General features: G+C 35.8%; 1 protein-coding gene across 3 annotated transcripts in view; it reads right to left on the reverse strand.

The window, feature by feature from the left end:
* SOX6 (SRY-box transcription factor 6) overlaps positions 1-16,046 on the reverse strand; it is a 374,241-nt gene that overhangs the window by 321,371 nt on the left and 36,824 nt on the right. For 2 of the 3 annotated variants that reach the window (XM_054827505.1, XM_054827506.1), the window contains exons 2-3: positions 15,149-15,257; positions 43-113 (exon numbers count right to left, since the gene is read on the reverse strand). The gene's annotated coding sequence lies outside the window, so the exon portion shown is untranslated. The remainder of the gene's footprint in view (positions 1-42; positions 114-15,148; positions 15,258-16,046) is intronic. The other variant, XM_054827508.1, reaches the window with a different exon arrangement.

Consider the following 16,046-nt stretch of genomic DNA (forward strand, 5'->3'; position numbering starts at 1 on the left):
GAAAGATGCACATAACAGGAAAATTAATCAATAAATACTTACAAATACACAAGAAAATCAGCCCCAGCTCCCAGAAATCACTGGTAAGTTGCTTTTGAATTCATGAAACTGACCTGAAAACATAAAAGGAAAAAAAAGTTGAAACAAAAGAAAACCCAGATCTGGTAAATGTTACTTTTTTAATATTATAGAATAGTTATGATTTTTAACTATGAACTAAATAAAACAGCACACAAGATTGTTGTCACTATTTCAGCCAAGTAATTTACACAGAATTTGTTTCCAGGAAGCCAATACCAAGAGAAACAATTATTTCATTGTTCTGCATCTCACACCATAGCAACCCAGTCCATTACGGCTTCTAAGAACTGTCATAAATGCAAGCATGTTTATCTTTTAATAAGGAAAATAGCTCTGAGGGGGTTTTTTGTCTGGCTGGGGTTTTTTGCTTGGTTTTTTTTTGTTTTCAAGTGTTACAGAAAATTCATTACTTTTTAAAAATTATTTTGTTAACAGCATTTTGCAGCTTAACTTGTTTAGGTGCGTTTAACTGGAACCCATCTAAGGCAAAATTCATACCTGAAGGAAGACTAACAATTTTGTTCTCCTACAGTCTAGATCCCAGTTAGAAGCTTAGCCTAAGTACAATGCGTTCACTATAAAGCATGATTAAATCCAACATTCTTTTTCCTGCATACCCCTCAGTTCTAGTTGGAAAGGTAACAGATGCAACTCAAACCCACAGAGCTCGCCTTATAAAATTCTTTAACTAGCACAATGACTCACTTTATGCCTCTAAATATCCATGGTTTCCTCTCTCCAGAACCCCCATGCATTAGAAGGTAGTTCAGTAGTTTATTTTTATTGTTTGGTCTACATACAGCACATTTTTAGTTCTTATGAAAACAAAGAAACTTTGTTGCACAGCCCTTGTTTTCTTTCCAAAATGTGAGGATGGATATGGGTAACATTAAACTGAAAATAGTAATGGAGCCTGGGCAACCAGTTTAGGTCAAAACCTTTTTGTTCTCTGGGAGCTATCTGATTAATTTGCAGTTCATAAAACAGTGGGTGTAAGTTCAGTTTAAAAACATGTAACTATATTTAAGATGAAATCATCATTTTTGCTAGCCTCCAGTAATCTTTAAGAAACACCTTCCCACAACATTTCTGTATCCTAAAGTGCACCAGCCAGTACTGCACAGTGCCTAGAGACAAGGAGAGAATACCAAGCTTATCTTGATGTAGAATATCCTCCTTATTTCATACACCCACCCTGAAGTGCATATTATTCATTCCAACCAAGCCCTCCCCCATCCTGAAAGTACACATTTAATTGTGTCTTCTCTCCTGTAATACCAACAGAGAGTCAACAAATCTCATTTGCTATATCAATGCAGTGTTATTATATATTTTAAAAGCAAGTCTGAATCTCATTATCAGCTGATTTATGCCATTAGTGTGCTTTGGAGCCACCAATTAAACAAGGACAGTGGTTCATAAGGTCACAGTTAATTAATCTGAAAGAGTATAAATACACTTTAATGCACACCACCTCATGTAGAGAATTTAGGAACAAAGCACCAAACCTTTATTCTGGGCAAGCAATTAGGGGGAAAGGTTAAATATACAAAATTTTAAATTTAGCTTTAGCACTCTTCATCTATCAGGAAAAAAAGTTCAGTTTGGTAAAAAAATCCTGCAGAATAGTATGTATATGAAGCCTTGATTCTTACAGCAACAGTGCAAGGGAGAAGGCAGAACAGAGCTAACCATACTCAGTGATCCTGCACAAATTAAGGCTTGTTGCTCAGATAACACCTCAGAACTGGGAAGCAGCTGCAGGTTTATGCATTACGTAGCTGGTCAGGGTGGAAAAAGCAAAACCAAAAAAGCGCAACCCCAAACGGCCCGGTCTATTCAAAATGTTCTCACCTGAGCTAGACTGTTGTATTTAGTACATCATACAAAACTGACTCTTCCTTCAACCACATTCCCTTTAGTAAATTTAATAAAATAGTGCAATTAAGTAAGTGTTCAGTAATAGCAGTAGTCTACGAACACAGAGCATAAGTGAAATGGTAAAAACAATGTGATCGACCAGAAACAGTTATTCACAGTGAAAATTCAAGTCTGAGGTACCTGGGGTTTATATGGAAGAAAATGATACCTATTTCTTACTGGCTTGACTCTTTACCTTGCACAGTTCCTGGCTCAAAAGATAAATGACATAGCTAACACACACAAAACAAAACCAAACCTGTGACCTAATTAGATGAAATAGTTGCTAATTTTTTTTTCCTCTTTTACACCTATAGTCTTATATTCTATAGCCTCACATCACTTTTTTTTTTTTCTCTTTTTAGCTTTCCAGGTAATTTTTTTTAATTGAAAAAAAAACCCAAAACAAAACTATTTTCTTATCCATGTAGAAAACTCTCTATCCATCAAACACGTCATAAAATTTAACACAAAATTTCTATCATGTGTATCCTATACAAATCATATAATTAAATAGAAACTTATTACATAAATAAAATAGTCCAAGGACTAATACCATACAGGTCAGTAGTTGTTCCATGTGGATTTTTATACCTGTCTCTTTTGTCAGTAAAAGACTCACATCATGTTTTTAAAGGTGTTTGGGAGGCCAGCTTCCACTGATGTTGAGGAAGACCTAAGCCTTTCAGAAGCCTAGCCCTTATTCTATTAGCTTAAACCATTTACACTTTCACTTTAGATGTCTCAAGTTGAACTCCAGATGACTACACAGGTGAATAGTTGCTGCATAAACATATACAAGAACAAATTTTCTTTAAAGTATTCTGTTGATTTAACTGGTACAAGTCCCACCAGAAACTTCACTCAGATATTTTGCAGTCAAAATGCTCTCAAAATGTTCTCAATACCTGCAATTTCTGCAGGTTTGGAAAGTTGCTAGCATCCTTATCAAAGACTGGCTCTCCCAGTCCCACTATGAAAAGGAAAAAATAAAGCTGTAAGAGCAACCTATGCTCTGATTTCAGGTACCTTAGCCAAAAGATATTTCATACTTAAATCAGCACATAGCATGAACCAAATGAAAAAGGTTATGTTTTCTTTTTCCTGTACTATAGCTGACTTTCTGTTCTACGACTCTGATAAAATGCCAAAACTTTTGACGGCAGGGAAAAAACACAGTGTAAAGACCTAAGTCTGTGCACCAGTGAGTCCAGTGCTCTGGTACTAATCAGCTTTTCAACCTACAAGCTGAAGCATGGCTGCAAGGCAGGGGAACTGAGGCAAAAGCAGATGAAATATAGCAGTTCTGTATGAACTTACTGGCTATACTTCTGTGACACTTGCTGTTGAAAAGACCCAGAAGTAACACACCACGGACTCCCAAGTCTCGGAAAGCAGAATAAAAAACCCAAACACCACAAACAACATGCCAACACCATGAAAACAAGAAACCACAAAGACAGGGGTTAACAAAAGGACCTGGGGGTTCAGGCAACCACTGAAAATAGAAAAGGTTGATTATCTCCTTGTTTGCCTCAAAAACTCTGTTTTAGAGAGCCATTAAAAGGTTACATTTTAAATGAAAAGGTTTCTGCAAAAGGAAACATCACAGCAGTTTTCATGGTTTTCACCGTTTTGTTCGGGGTTGTTCAAAAAAGGAAAAGGTGTCCTAATGTCAGGTAAGATGAAATAAGGCCAAGGTCATTTCTGCCAACACCAGAAGGCACAGGCCTGGCTTAAAAGAAGTGTTAATAAAGTTAACCATCTCTCATTGACTTGACTAAGAATAATGTACAGTCATCCAACAATTTAACAGAATCTTTCAAAATAACTCACTTTTCAAAAAGCTAAGCTTTTGCTTGTCTTGCAAATGCATATTGACACCAAGAGAACACCGGACATAAAAGAGATTATGTACATCACTAAATGACTGCAGGATCTTGTATGCTCTAAGTGTTGTACACCAAAGAAAATTCCATAAATAGCCAAATGTCACTTATAAAATAGTCCTCTTTTTGCACAAACACTGTCAACTCTAATAATTCCAAGAGATTTTAGTTTTCAGAACATAAGACTATACCACTTTTGGAATGCAGAAAAAAAAATTTACTCATTTTATAAAATCTTTAATTAAAATATTCTGATTCTTCTAAGACAGAGCCTCTACAGGTAGTCTGTATTTTCTGTGCACAGTCATCAGTGAGCATGAAGGAAGCCTGCAAGTAAAAAATGGAAGCAGTTATTTAGTAAAAAGCATGGCATCGTGTTATATCATTTGAGAATGTGGCCTATCATTGTGGGCTGCTGGGACTAAAATATGTACCATTCAACAACTGTTAAAAAGCTATTTTCAGAATTATAGCATGATGTGAAATGAGAAAAAGGAATAATACAGAAATGAAACTATACATTTAGGGCCTGAATCACATAACAACTTCACACCCCGAAATGCGCAAAATTTCACAATTAAAACAACATTAATGACCTGTAAGACCCTAGCCACAATCACAAAAATGAAGGAGGCAGTAGGCCGATTATGATGAGATCCTTTGAGCTGCATTTCTAAAAATCTTACTTAATTGAGGTAAAGGGCACAGTTTCAAGATGATTCAACAAAGAATGTTTTACTTACACATGGAAAACTCTTCATACATGATCATTTTGAAACAGAACAATAAACACAGTAATTAACCACTATAGATGAGACTTTCTACAAAAGAGACGAGGAAATTCCTGTCTTCTTCCCTTTATGTCACTTCTCTTCAATGGCTGGGGATTGTATTTTACTGCCTTTGCTGGCTTGTTTCTTATACTGTTTACTCTCCTTGGTTCCATGCATTAGCAAAAAACAAAAAACAAACACACACACACAAAAAACCCAACAACCAAACCAAAACAATCACAATTTTGTTTCCCTAATGCTTTTCATTTTAGAGTAGTCCCTCTGCAATGATCGTTTAGATTTTTGTACTCTGTAACAGAGATTGCAGTCAAATTATCTATCAAAGGAGGAATCAGAGTATACCACCTGTTACGCAAGTGGTCATTTTAAAACACATGCTGCATCACAGTGAGGTAAGAACAACAAGATGGTGCATACAATCTAAGAATTTGTCTCCAAAGCCCTATATTCATTCGCTGCCTTTGCTGTAGATTTTCTGCTCTGCCTTCAGCAAGAGTTTCTTTCTGCTTCTTAGCTCCTTATTCACAAAAAGGAGCTACTATTTCTTCCTCCTGTAACAGTGATGCTTTACAATTCTACATACCAGAAGCTGTGATGTCGTTATTACAGAAACAAGGCTCAGAAAAATACCTAAAATAGGACACATCTCCACATAGTTTTGCAGGGAGATGTGAGCTCACTCTGCCCACACTCAGAGATGACTAGCCACAAACCCACTCTAATCCAGTTTAGCTATGGTTAGCACTTACGTAAACTACATGACTTCCAGTTTAGAGCAACCTCACATCTGCCTACAAAAAGCATGTCGACATACACATACAATAAATGGTGTTTCTGTAAACTACCTCTTAAAGAAAGGAACCCCATGAGCATCACCACTCAACAGTTGTTCCCCTGTCTCTCCCAAAAGGGTATCACTCGGTAGTGGCACGTGATCTGGCAGCATTATATTATATAACTGACTATAAGAGCTCCTTATGATCTCTTCTGTAAAGGCACATGCATTTGCAAAATTGCATTATGTCTTCAACAGGCAGCTCGTGAAGGTTTCTCTGCTGTGTGCCTGCATATCTATAAAGTATCCAATCACTGCAGGACCTGAGCACAGAATACAAAATTAAGGTCTTTTGGCTGTATCACTTTACAGCATAGCACCAGGTTAAGACTAAAAAGGATTTTGATGAAAAAAGTACCACACATGTCCAACAACTAATTTAAATGTATTATTATACCTGCCACTAAAATTACACTTGAAAACACCAAAACTGCCTAATTCACTGTGCAGATGAAAGAAATACCTAAATATGTATTTATCCTTTCATATAAGAGGAAGGGGGCTAGCATTCCAGATCTGATAAACTCTGTACTCATACTTTCAAGCAGATAAGAACCACAAGACATACACCACACTGCTTGGAGGGCTGAAGGGAGAGGAGGAACTCCAGTAATAACTCATGGGTCAGAGATAGCAAAAGCCTCCTCAGTGGCCTGGGGTAGGCTGGCAGGCGTTGCTGGCTCCCTGCTCCCACATCAAGGGACTCGGATTTCCCAGCAGTTCCTGCACCAGCCCACTGACACTCCCATGATACAGCTATGACACAAAAAACCACTTCTGAACTTCTTGTGAGCTATGTATCATTTTAATAGCCACAGGCTGGGTCATTCCTAATCAATATGATTGAATTAAAGAAAACAGAGAAAGCTTTCAAAATGGGTATGTTTATGTAGTGTTTACATACACAGAACCATGCGCTGAAGGCACTACAAGGCAAATTAAGCTCAGAACAAAAAGTTACAGCGTTACAAGCCCCAAAAATTATGACTGGTGTTCCAAATACCAGAAGCCCTTCCAATATGTTGTACTATCGAAGGATGAATCAAACACAGAGAGAGTTTTACAGCAAATACAAGCTACACTTGGAAAGTTACTTTCTACACTTAGAGAAGCAGCGGTGTACAGAGGACCTGGCTTGGAAATGGCATCCAGAGTTATTCTTCAGGGACTCAGATTTGTCACACAACCATGGAAATCAACCACGCGAAGACCGATATGGCAGCTCTGGCATTGACTTGCAGTATAATATTTGGCAATTTTTTTCCTCTTCTCTCTCTCTCTGCCTCAAATGTACTTTCTCTGTTTGGAATGATAGCTTTTTAATCTCTTCCTATGTGTGCACAGGGACTTGCAACCGTAACAGGGTCTCAGGGCGCTACTGTAAAACAATCTCACAAGGGTTCTCTGGATATAAATTTAACACAAAATACTAACAATGTTTTTGTTTATTATATAATATTATCATTATGTAATAATGGCTTTATGCAAGAACACCACCACACATACCAGGAGCTGTTAGCCTACCACATTGATGTATTTTTTTCTTGTCAATTTGTATTAAAATTGTATTAGTAGTTTTTGGCTCTCTATCTTTCAAATACGTAACGTGTCAGGTGCCCTGCTGTTTCATATTCAGACCAATGTTATAAGTAATTTTACTGAAGAATTGGCTTACTTTGTTTAAAAGAGGGTACATTCTTTCAGCTCAGTCATATGACTGAAAAGGACACTACAGAAAGTATAAAATATTATGCAAACTGTAATTTAACACGCAGTTAAGTCTCTTTAATGAGCTTCATGAGCTCTGGATTGGACTAAATTGAAATTCAATTACACAACAGAATGGAATCGCATTGATCTGCAAATCAAATAGGCTATCTATAGTTACAGGTACATATTCATTTCATCCCAAATTTGTTAATATATTATCTATAAATATTTTAATATTTTATCTACAATTGCTGACATTCTCTGAGCAAATAAACAGACTTTTTGGAAAGAAAAATAAAAACAAATTCCATGGCTGTATTTTCCTTGCTAGACAAAGCATCAAGAATTATGTAGAGTTGTGAACAGTTAAATAACATGAGAGGCTTTGAGTCATTGTACATCACTTCTCAAAGTCTGAAGCTGTTGCACACAAAACAGGGAAAGGGTTTAGGACACATCTTCACCAGGTTCTTTCACTGACTTGAACACCTACTACATTGTACTTGTGCTATACTTACCAGATGCAAACTCCTGGGCACAATTTTGATAGTGTAATAGCTACGTATGCATAGGCAAGGCTTGGAATAGTAACAAGAAACCTCTTAAACAGGAAACTAAAGCCCTCAAGCAAAGAGGGGGGAGAGGGGGAAGTGTTTAATAGTGAAAGCCCAGCTTTACCATTATTTCCAAGAGCTACAAATGGTAAGATAGCTGAAATGTCTAGCTGATATTTTAAAGATATCAACAATATTAGTGCATGGGAAGACATTACCATATTTAAAATTCCATCGTAAATATACCATATAGCACTTGGATTTGAAAATTCCCTGAAAATTGGGGAAAGAAAATTGAAAACCTGTCACAACTGCAGTACACTTATACAACAACAACAAAAAAATAGAGATTGCTGGTTTTGATTTAAAAAAAAAAGAAAAATGCAACAATGTACTCTTACCTTCAGAATTTAATTTAAGTAGGCTGTTAAGTCAGCTATACAGAAACTCATATTTTTTCTAACAAATCTGTTTTGTAATAATACAATATCAGCATGCCATTTGTTCCCATTGAAACCAGCGTTAATCCAGACAAAATACTGGGGTTCTGTATCGGAGAGTACCATACTACTGAAGCTCAGATTTTCAAAGCTAGTTAAGTAAAGTAGGACATAAAAATCAATTAGAAGGCCTTAAGAATGTCTGCCTTCAGGTCTACTTCCCTGGATTCCCTGAGGGACAAAACCTCCTTACTACGTATCGTGGTGGGTTTTTTCCCCCGAAACCTTGAAACATAATAATTATAGCTGAAGTCTTTTTAAAAATAAAAAAAATAATTTAAAAAGAAAGACCTCATATACCAACTTCCCCTCTCAACTCTGATTTTTTAAATTCATTTCTCCTGACACTATAACCAGAGAAAAGGAGGTCCAGGTGCTCTCATTTTAATTTCACTTTAGCAGAATCATAAGTAGATAAAACTTCTTTCTTCAAGGATCTGTTCAGTCAATTACAATCCCATCTTACATATGTATCCTCTGTCAAAAAATGGTTCCCCAAGTATGTGGCACAGCATGCTACCAGCAACAATACAGCTTTGTATTCTGCCCAAAGGACCATTCTATTCATGATTATCTATACTAATCAGTCCTGAAGACTCTCACCTGCTGGACAAACAAATCACATTAAAAAAAAAAAAAGATGACATTACCTCACCAAGCCCTCAAACTAAAAACTCTCAGCCTCCTTTCAGTCTCTCCTACAGCATGACTACTTCATTAGTTAATAAAAGCAAGCAAGAAATTATGTTTAATTAAGGAAAGAATACTACCTTGAAACAGAAATTTGCCTTCAATGGTGAAGCTATCAGTTTGATAAGAATTCAAGCTTTGGAGACTTAACCAGGTGAAGCCCTAGTTTCTTCTGATTTTCACCTACGATATCTCTGTCAAAATCTTGTTTGTGATTTTGAACAATATCTGTTCTTGTTGCCTATCATCTAAAGATTTTGATCTCCTATATTTTCTGCAACATTCACCTCTTCAAGGTATTTTGAAACCAGAATTGAGATATGTTCACCATAGATAGAAATCCTTGCAGGCAATACTGCCCATCAAATAAATGATACAATGACCCTTAACCCCGCTAACTCCAATTTATGTTAAACCCAGTCATGGGTACTAACAGTCAAGCAGGTTAAAATACTAAAGCACTATTTTCTATTAGTCCATCAATATCAGTCTGATGTTCATAGTCTGTTTTTTGTACTGTGTACAGAGATCACATCTTAGTAAACTGTTGATCTTGGAGTCAGAGGTGCCTTGCACTTTAGGATGGACTGTCCTAAGCTACGAATTTAAAGGCAAGTTTGGGGGAAGGGATCTGTTTTGCACATGCTGAAAATTATTCCTAGCCTCTTTAGGTAGTCATATAAAACCATATCTCCAGGCATTTACTAGCATTGCTCAACACCTATGAGCCTCAGGCTATCTGCACCTGCCCTCAGCATGATACTGACAGGCAGCGATGAAAAGCTGATGGCTAGAGGGGTGGCTACTAGGTGCTTTGCATATGATATGTCAAAAATGTAAATGGAATACTGATCCTAAAAAAATTTTAAAAAAATTTAAAAAAAATCACACACTCAAAAAATTGGCATTAATCTGAATAGCAAACCTAAAAGTTTTACAAAATTAACTCATCAACTTGACATGCCTCATTACAAGATCTTATCACTGGTTTAACTAAACAAAAGAAAATGAATGAGGAAAGAAAAATATACAAGGAATAACTTATATTTCTTAAAAAAGAAAGTTCTTTAGGAATTGCTTCAAATATGTTTGTGTCTTGTGCTAAATGAAGCAGCTATTCCTGTGGAATTTTAGGGTGTTTTCTCTGATTTCTTTCTAACAAAACACCAGAGTGAACATTACAGCAACATCCATCAGAAACCATTAGAACACAAGTTATAACTACTCCCCGGCAACTATAAAGTATGTAGGTTGCTTTTTCTTTTTTTTTTTTTTTGGTAAAATTTTCTGATTCCTCTGTTTTACTTTAACTAGAAATACTTTGCTTCTTTGGGCCAGAAATTTCTCTTTTTCCAGGTGACTCTGCCCTCTTTTTCTGGCATATGCACCCTTTGGAATGCAGTGCAAAGTTAATTACTTATGGATAAGTAAACTTACAATACAACTTCCTGGGAAATCAAGGAAAAAGAAAAGGTTTAAAATCTTAGCCAATGCCACTCTCAAGAACCAAAATCACATTAATAGATCATCTTTCCCACTTGAGATATTTTTTAATTCTTATTTGTCTCTTTCTTTATTTAAGAAACTAAAATGCTGGTTATAGTTCCAATGGTCACGTTTATAATTTCAGGTTTTTTATTGCTAACTACTCCTTGCTTCCAAATATCTTAATCCTTCACTTTCTTTCCAACTAAGGGCACTAGGGTGGTACTGCAGGTTGCAGCTACATTCAAGATCTCAGTGTTCTCAGTGCTGTGAAAATTGCCACGAAGGGTCTTAAAAGTGTACAGTTCAAAGAGGACATGCATTTTGAAAGTATCAACAGACACACTACATAGGGTAAATAAATGTGGTCCCTCGAAGAAATATATCAAACCCTGGGGACTCCCCTGATCTCACAGGAAGACATGGCTATTTTTGGAACACAGGGTTAAAACCTGGCTGTACTTGATTCGTCGCAGAATGATTTTAATGGATCTAGGATTTTGCTCTTTATTCTGTCACCCCAATGAGGTAATGAATCTCTTAGAAATTTTCAGAACTTTGAATTATTGATACCTGATAATTCACCACAAAGTCAAACACTGCTATTATTAATCACCACAAGAATATATTGTGCACCTATATAATGTTTCCAGATGAAATTTTAAAGAAACTTACAAGAAAATAAATATTTAAACATACTACAGTTGGATGATATTTTCCTCTGTACAGAGTGCCAACATAAAGCTTGTGGAACTTTCAAGTCATAATTTAAGGATCTAGGAGGGAGATCAAGCAACATGCATTTCTAATACTGACACCTTGTATTGGGGTCATTCGTGCAATTAAGCAACACCTTAATAGAAAGTCACCTCCGTGAAAATCAGGGAATAAGATTCTACTCAATAAGATCAGAGACAGCAGAATACCAGCCCAAGTCATGTAGAGCTTTGCAAACATCAGTAAAAATACTATTAAAACATTTAAAAAGTTATAAATATAAAAAAAAATTACTCTTAGAAGTCAGATGAATCCTCTCTGTAAGCGTGCTGACTCCGATTTTAAGATTAACTAATCACAAGTTGCTTAAGTGCATGTACAAAAATTAAGACATAATTATATTTAAAAAAATTTACTAAGTGGCTCAATGCCAACAAGAGAGTCTCCCATCAATCATATATGATACTCCTCTTGATACCTCTCCCTACCTGGGGAAGCAGCTGTGCTCTACAGCAAGTCCCAACAATCTTTAAAACCTGGCTCCTGCAGACACAATAAGAGGGTCTAAAAACATAACCAGTTAGGCCTTTCTGGTTTTGTTCACTGTTATATGGCAACATAAGAAGCAGGATTCTCATATTTTATAAAAGTCGAGTTTCACAGCATTTCACAGTTACATCAGTCCAATCCTACAGAAGCCAAAGAACTTGCATGATAGAAGTCATGGCTATACTTGCTTCATTATCTCAGTTATGCCTCACCCAAGATGTATTTCAACAAGCTGACCCTATAATCACACTACAGCCAATGGTGAAACTTTCAATTATTTCAATGACAATAACAACTAGAGTTTCAGACAAGTCTTTACACTATTCTTGTGTAAAGACTGGAAGAAAATACTAACATCACCAGGTTCTCTAAAATCACTAGGATTTAGCAAACATATCATACAAATGCAAGAAAAAAAATCACATGCAGAACACTTCATTCAAATAGGTACAAAGTGCTCTGTGATTACAGCACACAGATTACTGCTATGCTGTTATTAGGACTAGCTGGAAGGTATTGAAATTTAAAGTCAAATTTTAACATTGCAGAAGCAAATCAATCAACACTTCAAACTTGTATGGACTTACTTTATTAAATCAAGCAACATTGTGGGAGTTATAAAATATGCTGTGTGACCTCCTATTTAATTTTTAACTTTCTCTAATGTCTAAATGTGGCCTGTTCAAATTCCTCTGATGGGAAAATCTTCTAAAAGAACAGACCACTCTTGAGCTATCTCAGACTAGACGTGAAAAATAAATATCATTGTTATACACCTGAACCCAAAATGTAGAATACATTTATTTTGTAGGAGAATTATATATTAACAGCACACTGTGAAAACTGAGCATGCTGGGAAAATATGAAGCTATTTGAACAAAACCAGAATTGTTCATAATATAGTTCTTCCACTTTAGAAACACAATTTGGCACCCTTTCTATTAGGCCCAAGTATTCTGAATTTCAGATACTCCTACAGAGAACATAAGTGGGGTTTATTCAGCTACATGGAAAGAAATATATGGTTCTTTCTTTTCTGCGTCTGAAAATAACTTGTCCACTCTGACAAAAAGTGTGCTGCTAGAGAGGTTGGTAATTAAGCCTTTGGAGTTTGCCATTCATTAAAACTTGGTGATCCCACCCAAAGCGCTTCATCATCAGAACCATCTGGTGTTCTTTCTGCACAATTACCAAAATACAGAACATGTTTTGACTTGGCACTTGCATTTGGTAGACACTTTAGTCATTTTATAAGCAACAAGACAGCATCTTGCCAAAGCATGGCCTCAAAAGGAAATTTCAACACACCAGAATTTGACTTCTCTCCTAGGAAGTCCTACAAGGATAGAAAGAAGAAACATCTTCATCTTCAGCTAATGTTCTCACCTTCACACACAAGATACCTCTTACCAGTTTTGTTACTCTATGTTTCCTCTATATATTGATGATTCGGAGCATTATCTAACAGATTAGGGGTAAAGTGAGTTGCCTTAGTTTGAGACTTACTTTCTTTTAAGATGTCTAGCTATGAAATCAAACTAATGATCCACCAGAAACTAAACTATTAGAAGTAAAAGGAACCAAAGTCACAATAATACTCTGAAGAATAATATCAACAATATTTTGCATCAGACTCTCCCACCACATTTTTTTTCCAGTGCCTGTGCATACAGTAATAATATGAGCACAGCTCTAAATCCAGGAAAGTCTGAAAAGCAAAGGGAGAAGACAGGAATATGGACTACTCTTGAATGATATTAGACTTCTTTTTGGCTCTTGTTTTTGAAGATCTACATAAAAGAAAACACAATGAGAACATTGAACGAACTTCCAAGAGCATTAATAAGTCTCTCTTGCAGATTGCCTTTAATTCACTTATTTTATTCATTTTTGCCAGTAAAATTTGTGGCAAAAGGTAAAAATTTCTATGCAGTAATAATGTTACTCTCAGCTTTCTCAGGACAGTATGGATAGCACGAAAAAAGAAAACAAAATCAAAGTTCAATTGAAGTGATGACCAATCATTCTCAATTCTAGACATTTCAGTTACCTTTGGGAATTCTGAGGTTAGGTCTACATTTAACGTTCCTCATCTACAAGCATTCCATATTCAAGGACACAAAATGATGCAAACCTATTGAAACATACACCCTAAGGAATTTACTTTATATAGTATCCTAGGTGAAAAAAAATGCTTCTCTCAAAGACTTCCACTTATTGAACATATATAGTATTAGTCTGGTTGGTGTCAAAACGAGTCAACTGCTCTGAAATTAGTAAAAATATATGAAAAAAGCAACAGGCAAATATTTAAAAAAATAGTGCAACATAGAAAATATATCACAAATGACAACTACAAGTTCCATAGCAAACAAATAAGCTGCTGCACTCCTTATGGCATGGAAACCTTTAAAGTACCACAATAATATATGAACCAGAAAACAGAGGTTTTCAAATCAAAATAATCTGACCAGGACATGGATTTGCACCCATCAAAATTTTGGATCAGTATTTGGACTGATATAGTGAAAGAACAACAGATTAGATAATTGTAGACATGGAGAACTGAACAAAATTTTACAAAAAAATTAGTAAGAAAATTCTATAAGAAATTTGGGTGAAAATTAAACAAGCTATTGTTGCAAGTAATTTTGCAAGGTTAGTCCTTCAACAAAACAACATTCTGAAGAAACAAATCTAATGAAATTATAATAGATGCAAAGAAGAGATGGATAAAATATGTAATCACATAAAAATATATATGCACAATAGTAAAAGGCAATGGAACTAATGAAAGTAAGAAATTAGAAACAGTCAATTTGGTGAAGAGATCTATGAGTGCATATGGCAATCTGAGGAATCATAACTGTGTTCATCCTTATTAGACAAGCCGTCAGACAAAATGTAATATATGAGCAAGTAAATAAACATTTGACTACATAGAGTGTCATTCTCATTGGGTGACACTCCAAAGAGTATATACCTCATCTGTTGGCAAAAACAAACTGCACATTACATCCTTATTTTTATATAGGATCTCAGAGCAGACTTCCTAACATCAGAGATTTAAAAAACAAATACGGTTTATTTATTTCCTGCAGGTTTTTTCCCTTTAATTTTATCATGGCTAACAATATTGTAGCAAGTAGCAAATTGTTATCAAGTCATATTCGCATATTTTTTGAGCATCAGCATGACTTTCTTAAGTATCTACCAACAAGTTAAAAGAACAAAAGTAATTACTTTCAGGAAGGATAATCAGATTACTGTCCCCTTATAAAAGCATTATGGGGTGTCCCTGTTATTTCAAGTACTGTCATCACTGTGACATGTAACAACCACAATGTGATGATAATATACCATCCCCAAAAGGAAAAATCAAATCAAAATGCATAAAAATTAAGAGATAAATCATTCAACTTACACCTTAGAATCTTGAGCAACTGCTATAACATCAGATAAAGTTTCACGGGCAAAGATGTTGGTGCTTTCAGGCCAGTTGAATTAGTATTTTGGTTTAAATTTCACAGCATCTAGAAAAGCCAAACACAATGGAGCAAATTCACTAATGTGTTATTTCAGTTTTATTACATGTTAACTTCAGTGAAACAGGGGAGTCTCATTTGCTATGAGTAATGAGGTCTAATGTCTACATTAAAAAAAAAAGAGACATCCTAACATTTCTTTCTCACTTTAAGGAAAAAAAAAAAAATCCATATATGATAGGTCTTTGTTTTACCTCTTCTAATAAAACTAGCAGTTTGCCATTTATGAAAGTGATATATTCTGGCATATTTTTGATGCAAATCCTGTACAAGCAATGACATGAGATAGTAGTAGACCCAAATTCCTTGAGCATGTTAAGACTGAGTTGCCAGCTCTGAAAAACGGACAGTTTTTGCAAAGCATACGAGCTAGTCATGAGCCCAGCATATGGTTGTTTCTATAACCGTGCTCTAATGAAAGTGAGGAGAAGCTGGTGGATATAAACAAAGCAAGATAGATTGTTTGACCCTATTCTTACCTACCAAAATGGGAACAGGACCCAGCAGAGATTTCCCAAGTCCTCCCCATGCACAAAGATATGCATTTCTATATGTTTTGGCCTTCACGACTGTGAATCAGAGACAAGGATCAGCCCAGAAATAACTGCAGTCTGCTTTTCACAGAAACATAATTTTCTTGTTATGCCTTGCTATAGTTATAGATCTTGTAATGTTAGTTTTGTCACAGCCTAAAAATCAGCATCACTTTTTTCTACACACACACCCCCCCCTCCTTCAGGAGGAATTCTGCCTTCAGCTGCAAACTAGGAGTTCCCA

This window comes from Grus americana, chromosome 5 (assembly GCF_028858705.1).
Source record: "Grus americana isolate bGruAme1 chromosome 5, bGruAme1.mat, whole genome shotgun sequence".
Taxonomy (NCBI): domain Eukaryota; kingdom Metazoa; phylum Chordata; class Aves; order Gruiformes; family Gruidae; genus Grus; species Grus americana.